Raw genomic sequence first — 14,556 nt, forward strand, 5'->3', positions numbered from 1 at the left:
GGAGGGGAAAAAAGGATGGGAGGGAGGGATGTGGAGAGGAAGTGATGGATGGACGGGAGAGAGCAGTGGCGGGTAAGAGAGGGGAGAGGGAGGGAAACAAGATTATTTTAGAGTAAAGTGGGAAGGGGAAAGGGAAAAACAGAGGAATGGTTGGGAAAGAAGAGAAGAGAAGCAAAGAGAATTGGAGGGAAAAAGGGAGGATGGCAAGGAAGAGAGATTGATGGGGAAAAGAAAAGATAAAAAGATAAAGAAGGGGCAGAGAAGAAGGGAGGTGTAGGAAGTGAAGGAAGCAAGGTAGGGGAGGATAAAAGAAGGGGATGGAGGGAGGAGAGAAAAAATATACATAAATAAAAATGTATGAATTTGCATAACTAATACCCAGAGACGTAGATTACATAACGCAGTATGTGTTGTCAGGGAGAACAAGGACCGAGGTAGGAAGGAAGAAAGGAAGGAAGGCGGGATATAGGGTAAAAAAAGAAAAAAAAAGATAAATGAGGGATTAGAGTGGAAACCATGGAGGAGAGGTTGAGAGTTAGAGGGGAAACAGAGAGGAGAGCTTAATTAGGAAGGAAAAGGAAGGAGACAGTGGACGGAGAAGACAGAAGAGAAGGATTAGGGCAGGGAGGTATGAGAGAAAAGAAGCAAAAAGGGATTGTGGCATTAGGAAAAAAAGAAGAACATGAGTGGGAGGAGGAAGGAAGGAGGGATGACATTTAGAGGCAGAAATGTAGAAAAGAGGGAGGTGTGTTCGTGTAAAGAGGGGGGAGAAATAAAAAGCAAAAGGAGGGAAAAACCAAAAAAAAAGTGGGAAGGAAACGTCGGTCCCTGTCACCATCAACCCTCCCAACACAAACAGACAATCAAAACAAATCATCCACAGCGATCACAAATGGCCATTCAGTGCCGACATAAATGAGACGTCACCTTGAATCAGCATCGAGGAAGTAATTTGACACATCCAGTGGCTGATAAAACACGAGTAACAAACACGGGAAATGTGACAGCAGATGATATCCAAGTGAAAGGCCAGGCTCTTAAAGGAAATGCAGGCGAGGGGTCACAGACTCAGCAGGAGAAGGCAATTACAGCCAGCATTTGTCTTGTTGCTGAGTCTGTGGTAACAATTACTTAACAAACTGGTTAAACTTTGTCAAGCTTCTGGAAGCTAACTTGGCAAAAGAGGACACTAAAGGTGTAGGTTGTCACGCTGCTTCCCCCCTAAAGAACCATTTAAGAGGGTGAACAAGGAAATATCTGAGCCAGTAATGTTGTCACACATGGATGTGGACAACAGAGGTTCACATCGCTATCAGTAGGAGGCATATCCACTCGCTAAAGATCAGTAAAGATTTATGTGTAGCCTACATATGTTGCATCTTCGTTCTCTGTATCCATAATGTGAATTTCACTTGGCCTTTGCCTTTGTGGGATGAGCCACAATGACCACGTGACCTCTTTATATTAAAGTGTAATGAAGCCACAGTGTTGTTAAACTAGTAGAGGCACAACGTGGGGAAACAAGCCCAAATTCTGGACGAAAGTGGGTAAACTTTTAAAGTGTTTCTTATCCGATCTGAGTGGAGACCTAATGCTTTTAGTGTGTCTGTGACCACTGAAGTTTGTTTTGGCTCTCTCTGTTCATTTAGATACGGGCTTTACAATAACTGCTGTCACCAAGCTGGCTGCTAAGTGTCAAGACTTTTATAGACTCACATTAGCTATGTTTTGGTCTGCCTTACTGAGGACAAATCACAGTTCTCATTTTGAGCAACGCGAGTATCTTTCAGGTACAGGATGTGCTCCACCGAAAACAGAAGGAACTCGCCTATCAGTACGCATCGCACAGTGGACATTTACAGCATTTCTTTCAGTATTTCTTCTGAGACTTTGTTGCTCTTTTTTTTTTTTTCCATTTTCTCCAATGCAATTTCAGCAAAGGCTATAAAAACACAAAACACAACACAGTTACAAACTCCCCTGTTAAATTACTTGCAGCTATGTTGCCGTTTAGTCTAACTACATTCAAAATTACACGCTGAGACATTTCCTTCAGAGAACCAGATATACAGACAGCTTGTAGAAAGCTAAGAAATCAGCTATGATCCTAGCAATGTTTTCTCCATCCATTAATATTTTTAATCACCTATGAATTTCAGGGTCGAGTGGAGGGTGAAGCCTAATACAGTTATTGTAGAGTAAGGCATTTAGCCTTCACCGTATCTTTGTAACTACAACTTCATGGTCAAATATTCAAAGAAAATGTAGTATAATTATATTATGCAATTTTTATGGTTAAATTAGATTATTCTTAGGATAATATTTTGTTTCTCGGTACACTGCTGTGAAATTACAGTCCAAGTCCAAGATGCATACAGTACATACATGAAACCCAATACTAGATCAAAACATTACACTTTCACCATTAATCATAAGGGAAAAAATTCAAAATGTGATTAAGTAAACTGTAGCACGAACAAATTTCAGTCTGAATCTATCTGCAAGTCACAGAGGGCCCAAAATGATGATCGTCATCGAGAGGACCTTCATCTACAAAGGCTGGAGGTTGTTACGAGTGGCTCCGGTAATCGCACGGCACACCACAACAATTTTCTCCAGTTCTTTCCTGCTTTTTAGACCAAACCACAAAATCACAGAAAATGAAAGCACTGACTCAGTAAAAGAATAAAAGCTTTCCATCACCGTCATCCCAACATCAAAACTTTGCAACATTCTCAAAAAGAGCAGATGACTTGACCCGTTACGTAAAGCATCTGACTATAAATTATCTCATGATCAACAAGCTGACGCAAAGAAAAGTCTGAGCTAAGAAGGAAATGAATTAATAACTGGAATGGTAAGAAATCAAAAGGCCCACATGCAGAGGTGACTCCAAGCAATATCCAAATCCAGAAATCCGGAAGAAATACTTCAAAGAATAAATTTAAATTATTTAGGTGCATTGACATGAGAGTTGTTTCTTATAAAACAATATACCCAGGTTTGATATACAGCTTCATTCACCACCGAACCTACTGCCTTTACATAAGGCATCTAAAGCATCAAGCTTCCAAAAGAGTGAGAGACCAAAACAGAGCTCCGTCTCTCAGGCTTCAGTTCAGTTCACTTTGTTCTTTTGACAGTAAATGACAGTGATTCACACAAGACTTTTAGTGTCAAGGTGATCTGCAGTTTCTTGGAGACAGACTGTCCTCTAACAGAAATGTCAAATCCTGCTGCAGCTACTCCCACTCGCTGCCAAGCTTCAGCTCGGGAAAATCAACAGCAGCTAAACATCCAGAATTCAAAGTATAAATATCAGCACCAACATGTGTGGGTTTGGATGCGTTTCTGAGGGGACTGTGCAGGAACTACGTCTTGATTTGAGAAAGACTGGTTAAAATTTAAAGTGCGCTCAGTTCCCGGTAGACAGACGCTATTCTGCCGAGAATCCAGCGGCACTATCGTGTCTTGTTTGCTCTGAAGCAGACGTCTCTCCTCACAAAACCCGCCGCGCTGTATGGAATCACAATTTCACCCTCCCAGCTACCGGCTTCATCTTCCTAAGCTGCTTTCACACAATCAGCTCCCACCAGAGAGAGCTACTGTTTATGATACAGAAGTGCACGTCAGTTAGCATCAGTCTCAGAGCGGGGAAGAAAGGCGATCATGCATGATTTATAACCTGCTCTATAACAGACATACACTCTCACCATGGAGCCCTTGGTATTTTAATTTTTATTTGGATCCTTGTGAACACGGTGAGAAAGTCTTCTGCGCTCCGTTGTGGATTGCCTGCTCTTGAAGTTGTTCTGTTTACTGGCTAAATCTGTCTTGCTGCGAGCTAAATATCCCATTAAAGAGTTTGACTTTGTCCCCCTCAGTTGTTTGGAGAATAGGTAGCAGGCAGACCTATCTACACTACTGCATATGTTTTGACTCGTCTGTGCAAAATATATCCGAACTATGTTCACAATTCATTTTTAGCTGTTGTTGCCACTTGAAAAGATGCACACAAAGCCTTTGTAACCAAAGTCTAAGCCTGTATGTGTGTAACAAGGGTCTGTGACAGGAAGTAAAACCATATCTGCAGGGTGCAAGAGGATCTTTAGTGGACTCGAAATGTTCCCAGAGGTTGACGGCACACAAAACTGCTTCATTTTGTGAAGCTTGTTGTGTCGCAGGTGTACATCACTTTTAAATTATCCGAAGAATTCAGACTAGTTGTTTGTGGCACCGTATACCTTTTGGAAGTTTTGGTCATTAGACAGAATTTGCACAACAAAGCTCGCAGACGTCGACAGAGGTCGAACGCCATGTAAACTTGAAGTTGATTTCAAAAAGTAGCGCTGCTGAAATATGCATAAAGAAAATGAGAAAACTTTATCCAGTGAGAGATACTCTATCCTTGTCACAGAGAGAAAACCAGCACAGGGATGAGTGCTCTCTAAGAACATCTTTTCAAAGTGCTCGGTTCCTTTGCTCATTGTTTACAATAGAAAAGGATGCACTTTTAAGATTGCTCAGAGCAGAGAAAGTACCTAAACAAGGAGTGGAAAAAAAAAAAAGATCCTCCAGCCTTGTAAAAGCAAAGAGCTTCAGGTTTTGTACAGCTACATAAAACAGTAGCAGCTGACAGTCTGTTCACGTCTGCACAAAACTGTTTTTAAAAATGTTGTCAGATAGATGTTGAAACACTTACTGTCAGTTATTCATGTTCGGGTGTCACCACACCTTCCTCAAAGATAAAGAAAAACAGTGACATAGTTCGATAGAAAAGCTTTACTCTAAATGCTAGTAATACTTTTTTTAAACTATCTGGACTGTCGTGATTTGAAAATTAGTATTAAACTGGCTTAATGAGCTGTATTTAACTGCAGAAGAACAAGGAAATCACTGATAAAAGCAGGCAAGAAGTTCTCCACTACCGTGTAAATAGTTTTTGTCTTCATTTTGAGTTTTGAACCCTCTGTTGACATATGTGAGTTTCTGCTCATTAGTCTAGTAATGTTGAGCTTTACTTTTATTGTTCTATTTGAGTTTAATTTTCTCTGAACTTTTGAATTTTTTAAGCAGTTGTAGAGTTAGTTTTGAATTCTGAGCATTTCAGTGCAGTGCACTTCAGATATGGTGGACAAATCTTGCAATGTGCACATGTTCCCATATGCCAAACCTAAAAAATATAGCCCTGAGATCCCTTCCCGGACAATTTAACCGCCATTCAAACCTGAACTCATTTGACCTTAACAACTCACAGGTTGGGGCAGTGACTCACAAACAGGAGTGATGGAGCCACTTCAGGTCAAATACCCGAGACTCTCCATCAGCTTTTGAAAGAGAGCCCAGAAAGTGGATTCTGTTAATCTGGATGTGCCGTTTTCTGTGGGGCGAAACGTTTTGTCACTTGGAAAAACAACCAGAAGACTTAGGCTCACTTGGATTTTCCCACAGAAAATACTACATCCAGATGAATGAAATCAACTTTGTGGGATTTCCTTACCTGGATGATTGAGCATCCATCAAGACACTTTTGGGGGAGATGGTACAGGTTTTCAAGAACTTAAATGAAGTTGTATTAAACTCAAAAACGTTAGACCATCATAACTGGGATGAGTGAGAACCTACAGACTCTCTTTCCAAGTATTTTTCTCGTTATTACGTCCTGCTTCACTGTCAAGGTTAGTCTCCCTGTGCTAGTTTTACTTCTCTGGACTTCCCCTGATCTATTTGTATTCATCTGTATCTCATTCCCCCTCCTGGTTGTCATCCCCCAGTCAGTCAAAGTGTATAAATAGTCATGCTCCCCTTTGTTCTTTTTGAGTCAGCTGTAGTTCAGCTCCATGTTTCTCCCTGTTTTCCAGGCTCGTGTCCTGCCTTTTCCCTGTTCTTTCATTAGGCCTCAGTCAGTTCTGTCCTTGGCTTGAATTACAAGGTTTACTCTGCCAGCTCTCCCTCAGTGCCTTGTGTTCAAGCCTATTAGTCAATAAAGCTCCTCACCATCCTGAGGTTCTGTGTCCTGGATTTGGACGTTTTTCTCACTACATCCTTTAAGTCTGTGTCATCAATCAAAATCATGCATCATATACCTACTGAGTGACACATACAGCTCTAGCTTCACAGATGCTACATCAAACATTGACTTTTTGGAGATGTGTGTGAGTCAAATCTGTGAGCCTGTGTTTGCGAGCGTATGTGTGCACTTGTGAGGATTAGGTAATATGTGCCAAAGTCACAGAAGCCTTGGGAGTTTCTAAAAATGTGGCACACATTACTGTAAATAGAAAATCCAAAGAGAGAAACAGAGGGGGGCGTTTTAACTACCTTACTTGCTGTCATACCTTTGAGACATTACTGTTACTGTGACTGTGTGCAAACGAATTCACACTGCTCTCACTGCACATCAGCACAGGAAGGAGTCATCATCAATCCAACAAGGTTTTTCACAGGCTTGAAGCCTCGCAGGAGTTAAGCTAGTAACCAAACCAGACCACTGCCACTACAACAAAATTTGCTGAAGAGCCATTAAAAATTATAGAAACCACACTGAATGTTGCAAAACACTGACTGCAAAAAGGAACACGGAGCAGCTGAGTTTATAAAAAGGCCAGATTCCGGTCGGTAATACTCTACCATTACAGAGGTCGTCTATCTGCTGTGACAGGTACGCCACATTAGAAGAGTACAACCTGTCACCTGTTTCAAGACCATAAAAAACGGAGACCTGTCACTTCCAAGAGAAAAAAAAATCAAAGCAACATGGTCGTGATGTGCCAATCAGGGAGCAAGTTCTGAAGAAATGCAGCTTTTGAGGTGTGCTGATGCTAGGAAACAGGACGATGGTATGAGCTTCTAACACCTGAAACAAAAATCATGCAAGGTTGCTTGTTTGGCTCTTAGAAGACAGACTAATAAAGAAAGTAGTGTTACCTTAATGCTTTTTTAATAATCTATGGATTTTAATTCATATATTACTGACATCAGATTAATAAAATGCTTTTAAGCTCTTTCATAAAAATGATAAATGAATGGAGATCTGAGTGGTGTTAATGGAAACCAGCAAATGAGCTAACTTGGCTACACTGCTGGCAAATTTGACAGATTTACTGCAACTTTACTTACTCTTAACAAAAAAGCGAGTCAGTGCACATCCACACGTCTCTCTGTGTTCTCTCTATTCAGTGGACTCAGTGGCAGATCACATAGACAGAGGATCTGTGCTTTTGCAAACACTAAAAGTCATCACTAACTAAGCTACTTTTGCCTCCTCTGTTACCATAACCATACATTGTATTTTCCTCTCATCTGTGATGACATTAACTGTTTGACAGTAAATGTCGCACACAAGATGATCCTCCTTTTGTTTACTAGATTAACTTAATCCCTTGTTTCAGTGCCTACTGAGCCCATAGCTTCAGTTATTTTCACCTAGTTATTTAGACCTGGAATCATGTCCATGTTCTAAACAGTCTATGGCTAAAACCTGTGAGTGTGAGTGCTAGCTAAAACCAGTTTTAGCTAGCACTTAAAGCTAGATTTAGCAGGCAGAGTTGAAATGAGCCTGCTCCTGTCATATTGCGCAATTCAAATTAAAAAGTATGAATTTTCATCTGAAATGCCCCCTCAACTCGGAGTTGAGTTAAAAATCCAAGATGACAGGAGTAAACTTAAAAGGTAGTAAAACTGTAAAACTTTAAATTTTTACTGCCATTGTTGGGTATTTGTGCCTCACTAAATAATCCATGCACAGCACTGAGGAGGCTTTATCCATGAATACGCTGCAGCAGTGGTTTTAATTGGAAGAGAAACAGGTGACACGACAAATGACAAATGCTTCATTAGATGAAAAAACGCTGAAAACAACTGCCTGCAAATAAGAATTACCTGAAGAAGCTTAAAAATCGTCCACCATACCAGCCTACAATGACTAAATCACACATTGTCTGTGCAGGCAGAGCTAACTACTATTACAATTAGAATCCACCCACATTTAAATGCTTATAGATGTAGAAAAACACTAGAAATATAAGAAGAGCTGAATCATAGTCTCAAAGGAATTTACAAAACCTATAAAATAGCTAGCTGAATTGCCAATCTTGTAAATAGTACTAACTTTTATTGGAAAGCTATAATTCATTCTGTGGAGTTAACCTATTGTATTATAGAAACTTTTCTTGACATTATTTTTCTTGTCTGGACTGCTTATCTCTTATTTACCTGGCAAATACTATAGACGCCTCCTTTGTATGTGAGAAATTAGCAAAATATGGTCTCACTGTCAGAATAAGTTTGTATTTTTTACTAAGGGAAGTGTGCTACAGGGATATTTTATGAGTGTTTATATTTTTATAAGTTTCTCAGGGGTAATCGGAGCCTCTAACCTGCACTGCTGGTAGCGTCATTTAAAGGAGGAGCATTTGGGAATACTTTCAGAGGTTTAAAAAAATATACAGAAATATGTTTTAAAAAGTGTTTGGATCCTAAATGAGAATTATTTTTTTTAAATACCAGTAACATATAAAATAATATGTAAAATAGATGGTCACCTTAAACTTTTTTTTGTATTGAGTGACGGAGGACAAAGTCTGGGTAATCATCCCTGTTTTGCAAAGAGAAATAACTGTGATTTGGCTTTGTTTTCACAGTCATGGCATCTGACCTCAAAAGACTTTCAGACCTGCAGCTGATGACAGAGTCTGCTCTGGCGGATACGAGAGACGCACCAGTCCTCGGGGAGACTTGTTTCCTCTCAGGTTAACAACTAATTCTTGATTAAAAGTTGAACAGCAGCCAAATACACACATATACACAGAGCACACCCGCAGTCATCCTCAGTGGAGATGTCACTATTTCCCTTCCTCCCTTATGTAACCACGGTGACATGAAAAGGAGGGAAGATGGAGGGATTGGATAGAGGAGAGACAAGCCTCTGGGCATCACTGGGCAGATTTAGAAAAAAAAAAGCCAATCTCCTCAGTGCTCTTAGGAAAAGAAAAAAGATTGTTCTGGAAATAAATGCAGTGCAACGTCAAGCCAGCTCCGTGTTTGAGCTTTAATTCCCATGAAATGCAAATAACGATCACAGACCTACCCTACTCAACTTATTTTACACTCTTTGTGATAATCTCCATCTTCCTAAAACTAATTTCGGCTGGCTCTAGCTCTCGGAGCTGTGAAAAAGTGCTTGTCTCCTTCCTGATTTCTCAGTCTTTTGGATTTTTCCATAAACTTAAATGTTTCAGATCATGAAACAAACTCTAATATTAGTCACAGATAACCTGACTAAATACAGCATGCAGTTTATCTATTAAGGGAAAAAGTTATACAAACCTACCTGTGAAAATGTAACTGTCCCTGGTAACTGATAACTGGCTGTTACACCCTTGGAAACGAGAACTGCCATCAAGCATTTGTGATAACTGGCAATGACTCTTTTAGATCACTGTGGAGGATATTTGGCCCACTCTTCCTTGCAGAATTGTTTTATTTCACAGTTATTGCAGGGTTTAAACCTGTTTAAGGTCGTGCCGAAGCATTTCAACTGGATCCAAGTAAAGACTTTGACTAGGCCAGAACTTCAGGCCCTATTGGTCCACAGTTCTTTAGTCGTTGTTCTGGGTTCTTTTTTGACCTCCTGGATGAGTCGTCGATCCGTTCTTGGAGTAATTTTGGTAGGTCAGCCACCCCTGGGAAGGTTCGCCACTGATCCCGTTTTTCTCTATTTGTGAATAAAAGCTCTCCTTGTGGTTCGCTGAAATCCCAAAGCCTTAGAAATTGATTTTAACCCTTTCCAGACTGATAGATATCAGTGGCTTTACTTCTCTTTAGATCGTGGCTCGACGTATTGCTTTTTGAGATCTGCCAGCCTGTTTCACTTTGTCAGACAGGTTCTATTTCAAGGGTTTCGTGATTCAGGAGGTTTCAGCTTTCCAAAAAATGTGGTTAATAACAACTACTTTATGATTTAACAGGGTTTACTTCTTCACATAGACCATAGGTTTGAATAGATTCTTTTATCCTAAGAAATAAAGTGAGTCAGAATCGGTCTGATATCCAAATATCTGATCAGAGCGTGCCTACTTTCAACACAACATGAGTCTAAACACACAACTGTTTGGAAGAATGACCTAAAGAGCAATAAAATGAAAACCCACTTAGAGTCTCCCTCACACCAAATAAGGGGAAGCCTCTCTGCTTCTCTGTGGAATCATCAGTCACATCTAAGATAAGGTTTAGAATCAGGGGAGCCTTGTAGCATTTCAGTGTTAGACAATTACCATCAAGAAGAAGAACAAGACAGACTAAAACAAACAGGGCAGTGGGTGGTGGGAAACGCCCTCCCTCATTTCTAGCTGATGCAGAGAAAACACCAGAGTGATAACTTTCACCGAGGAAAGAGAGAGAAATGACACACACATCCTTACAAAGACAAAACAGTCCAGCACCAAAAAAACACAACTCTGCATTCACACACTTGCACAAAATAGAGAGGAACTTTCACAATACACCTACTGACACACTCACACACGCCCGCGTGCATTAGCGAGGTGTTGGGTGAAGTTATTTTCCTCTGATGCCTTTTTACTAATTAATTCCCCTCTGTGTGTGTGTGTGTGTGTGTGTGTGTGTGTGTGTGTGTGTGTGTTGGAGTGTCAGCAGGGAGGATGCAGGTTTAGACAAGCTGTTATCACCGGACACACACTCTCTGTCGCACACACATTCACAGATGGACGGTTAAAACACAACTTATCCATTCCTCATATTTAACATTTTATCGCTCAAGTGCTTGCAGAGATTTCACGCATGCGTAACAAAAATACATCAGTGTGTCCTTCGCACACTTGTGAGGAAGTGTAATGTGGTTGTTAGCTGAAGAGCTTCCGCAGTGCTGCACACCAAATATTGGCTCGCTTGTTTGTGTGCGTGTGTTTATATTTGTGAATGACAGGCTTATGAGCGGCTGTTAGCATTAGCCTGGTCCTCAGCAGACTCATTTATGGGAGTCCTAAATAACATTGTCACCACCAAGCAAAAGCTTGGCTAAAACTAGATGTTTGTGTGTGTGTGTGTGTGTGTGTGTGTGTGTGTGTGTGTGTGTGTGTGTGTGTGTGTGTGTGTGTGTTCCTTGTGTTTCCTCCCTGTTAATAAAAGGTGTGCAGTAAATCAGATTTAGCGAGTACTCTGAGACCCAGATGGAGGATTTGCCGTCCGCCTGGGTATTGTTATCCAATAGCAGCAGGCTTCCTGAGCCGCAACATTATCCATACCGACCTTTGTTGTTATGACCAAACAATAAAGGTCAGGAAAGTGACCTCTAAGTCTCTGTGCTATTAAGGTAATAGAACCCCAGAGTGTGAAAACACAAAACTACCTGCTGAAAAGTAAAGGCAGGTAATGAGGCCTGAGTATTTTACGTCTTGGTCGTGCTGTCCAAGGTACTGAAAACTGTTAGGTACCACATGCTTGCTCTTCTCTGTCCTCTGTGACTCATTAGTTTAGCTAAACATCCCAATCAGCTTGATGAACGTCAATTAAGAAAACCTGGTGACAGAATGAGCAACACTAAAATAGCGATCCCAATCTGAGTCACACCGGCAGCCGTGTGAAGTTCTACCACTGGGACTTTTCATGGCTACGCTCATGCAAAGCAGCCCATTCAACCTGGTGGCCAAATGAGCAATTAACTAAAGCAGGAGGTTATTTTCTGCTATCGCAGCTCTACGATGAAGCACAATGAGCAGAAATTAGGTAACTGCGGTTAGTTAGATTTAGAGAACACATGTAAAACCTTGTTATACACATCTGGATATACATTATTCATATAATGACCTATGATAATGAGCCTTAGTGTTTACTAATCATCAGTTACTAATGAATAAAATATATTCACACATTTAAGTACAATATACAATACAATATTTACTAAGTTAAGCTATTTAATCCAATATTTACTTGTGATTTAATCCACATTTGTTTTTTATCTTTTAGCCCAAGTTGTGTCCAGTATTTGCTTGTGTTTAAGTCCATGCTGCACATTTTATTTTATAGACGGGTCATCTGCCATCTTTGCCGTTTCAAAAACCTGGCTGGTTATAAGCGCCACAAATCACCTAGAGCAGCCTGCGTGGGACACTCACATTCATGCATCACTGTGACAACTCAAAGTACAACCCTGAATAGAATGAAATGAAAAATTGGATTCTGCTGATTATCGAGGCCACGTTTGCCTGATAACTTTTAATTTCATCGACATTCTATTAACTCGAAAGTACATTTTCCTCCTGAGTGCCCATTAACTTTCATCCGTGCAGGAAGTCTGGGACATTTCTCAGTGAAATATGGAGGAAAGGGTGTAAACATATTTCTTGAAGACATTGATGAGGATGTAATGAAATTCTCGTGAAGAGGATTGTCAAGACTCCTCTTTAAAGCAGATGTCGACTGGTAATGTGGATCTCATTCGTGTGCAAGGAGTAGTGTTGAGCAGGCATCTAAATACATGCTCTGACTGCTGCAACCTGTCATGTTTTTACATAGCTCAGTGCTGCCCCCTGCAGGAAATTTAGCCTTAAAACACAGACAGCAGTGAGGAAACTATTACCTATCTATCCTGCATTTGACCAGACACCATCCATTATTGAATCCTGATTTACTAAAGAGAATTCAGCTGCTTATTATATTGTAATTGTTAATATAGTGGAGCTTTCTTACAAACCTGATTTTAAAGGATGGAAGAACTGAAGAAAGGACGAAAAGGAAAACCAAAGAAGGAAGAAGTCAATGAAGGAAATGAAGAGAGTAAAGATGAAATGCTGGGAGTAAAGAAGGAAGGAAGGAAGGAGGAAAGGAGGAAAGGAGCACACAAGGAAGGAAGACTGAGAGAAGGAAGAGATAAAGGAAGGTAAAGAAGGAAGGAAAGAAAAGAGTTACAGTAATGAAAAACTGAGAAAGGAAAAGTAAAATAAAGGAAGGAAGAAAAGAAAAGAATCAAAGAAATAAATTACAGGAAGTAAAGCACGAAGCAGAAAATTGTCAGTCAGCTTTTTGAGAGCAGAGCTCAGATCACAGATTTGTTCCTTGAGTAGTAAACACCGGGTTCAGGACTCGGAGCCACAGACAGGACAGGAAAAACATTGTGCTGCTGTTCCAACGGGATCTGACAAAACAGAAAAGATGTTGTGGAGGCCGAATCATACTCCAGATTTAAACAGCAAGTTAAAAAAACTCCAAAACAAAGCAAAACAATCTATGAACATAATTTAAATTTCACAGCTGTGTCACCACGAAGGAAACACCACTCGACACTTGTAAATACTTGAAATTCTTTTTCCTGTGAAAGGACTTCCTGCCATTTTGCAGACTTCTTACCCCGATAAGCATTTGAGAGGCAGTTTATTAAAAGGCCGCTGTGTCTCGGCTAATTTAGGCAATCAAAGACAAATGCAATCACACAAATACAGTTAGTAAATCAATACACACACACACACACGCTTAGTACAAGAGTGTGTGTTCCTGTGTGCTCTACAGTGAGACCTGGCTGTCTGCAGTAATTACACCCTGAAAGTAATTTACAGTGATATGAGCCACAATTCATCCTCGCCCTCCCTCCTCTCACTCATCGCTCTTCCTCCTTCTCTCTTTCCACGTCTCGCCTGGTTTCATCCTTTATTCCCTCGTTTAACTTGCTTCTTTAAACTCGCCCCTACTCTTCTCTCCGGCTCATCCCTCCCTCCAAGCTTTCCGCCCTCTCCGTCGTCTATCATATCTCCTTCATTACACACACAAAAAAAAAATGGGGGATAAGTGAGAGGGTGGAGTAATGGAATTGAGTGGAAAAGGAGAGGTGTATGTGTGTATGCCTAATGCACTTGGGTCTGCCATGATGGCAAAACCTAACAATCGAGTAGCCTAAAGGTCATATTCTCTCATTCTGACAAAGCGATGGAGCCACATCCCGATTCCATCCACATGTATGTGCGTGCACCTCAGCCGGAGTTTAATTGAAGAGCCGGATGCGTTCATCCGCGTTTGCTAACAAGAACAAAGATCCAATTTTATGCTAATTACTGACGCATAGATTTGAGTCACTTTGATTGCGATGGTTAGCGAGACAGGGAGGTAGCTATCATGAGTCACAAGAGACAAAACACACACACGTTGGTTGGCTTCGGCTCCCAAACCCGCCACACGGAGACCCCCGTCTGTATTTTTAAAATTAATAGCCATTATTTTCTATGCAGGCTCTTATTATTCAGCCAATTCAGCCTGGCTGGAAACTGTGGAGACACATGATTTACACACACAAGCAGGTGGACACACACACACACACACGTAATGACAGCCTCTCAGTCACTGTGCTGCACACCTGTGTGTGATGCTGTATGTTAATATGTAGGACTTAGAATTCTATGGATCTCTAGGTTCATGCTAATAAGGAAGAAGTGTGCCTCCTTTTTGTTTGTACGTTGATTGAATGCCTCTGATCCCCACTGAACGACGCAGGGAAGACCTGTCCTGTCTGCAGTGTAGATGGAACTAAAGAGGGCTGTAGAGAGCTGT

The 14,556-nt window shown here is 40.8% G+C and overlaps 1 protein-coding gene across 3 annotated transcripts in view; it reads right to left on the bottom strand.

Annotated features, from left to right (window-relative positions):
- The window catches only part of nhsl2 (NHS-like 2), a 247,858-nt gene that overhangs the window by 63,495 nt on the left and 169,807 nt on the right, over positions 1-14,556 (bottom strand). The gene's annotated exons all lie outside the window — the stretch shown is intronic.

This window comes from Aulonocara stuartgranti, assembly GCF_965226115.1.
Source record: "Aulonocara stuartgranti genome assembly, chromosome: 3".
NCBI lineage: Eukaryota > Metazoa > Chordata > Actinopteri > Cichliformes > Cichlidae > Aulonocara > Aulonocara stuartgranti.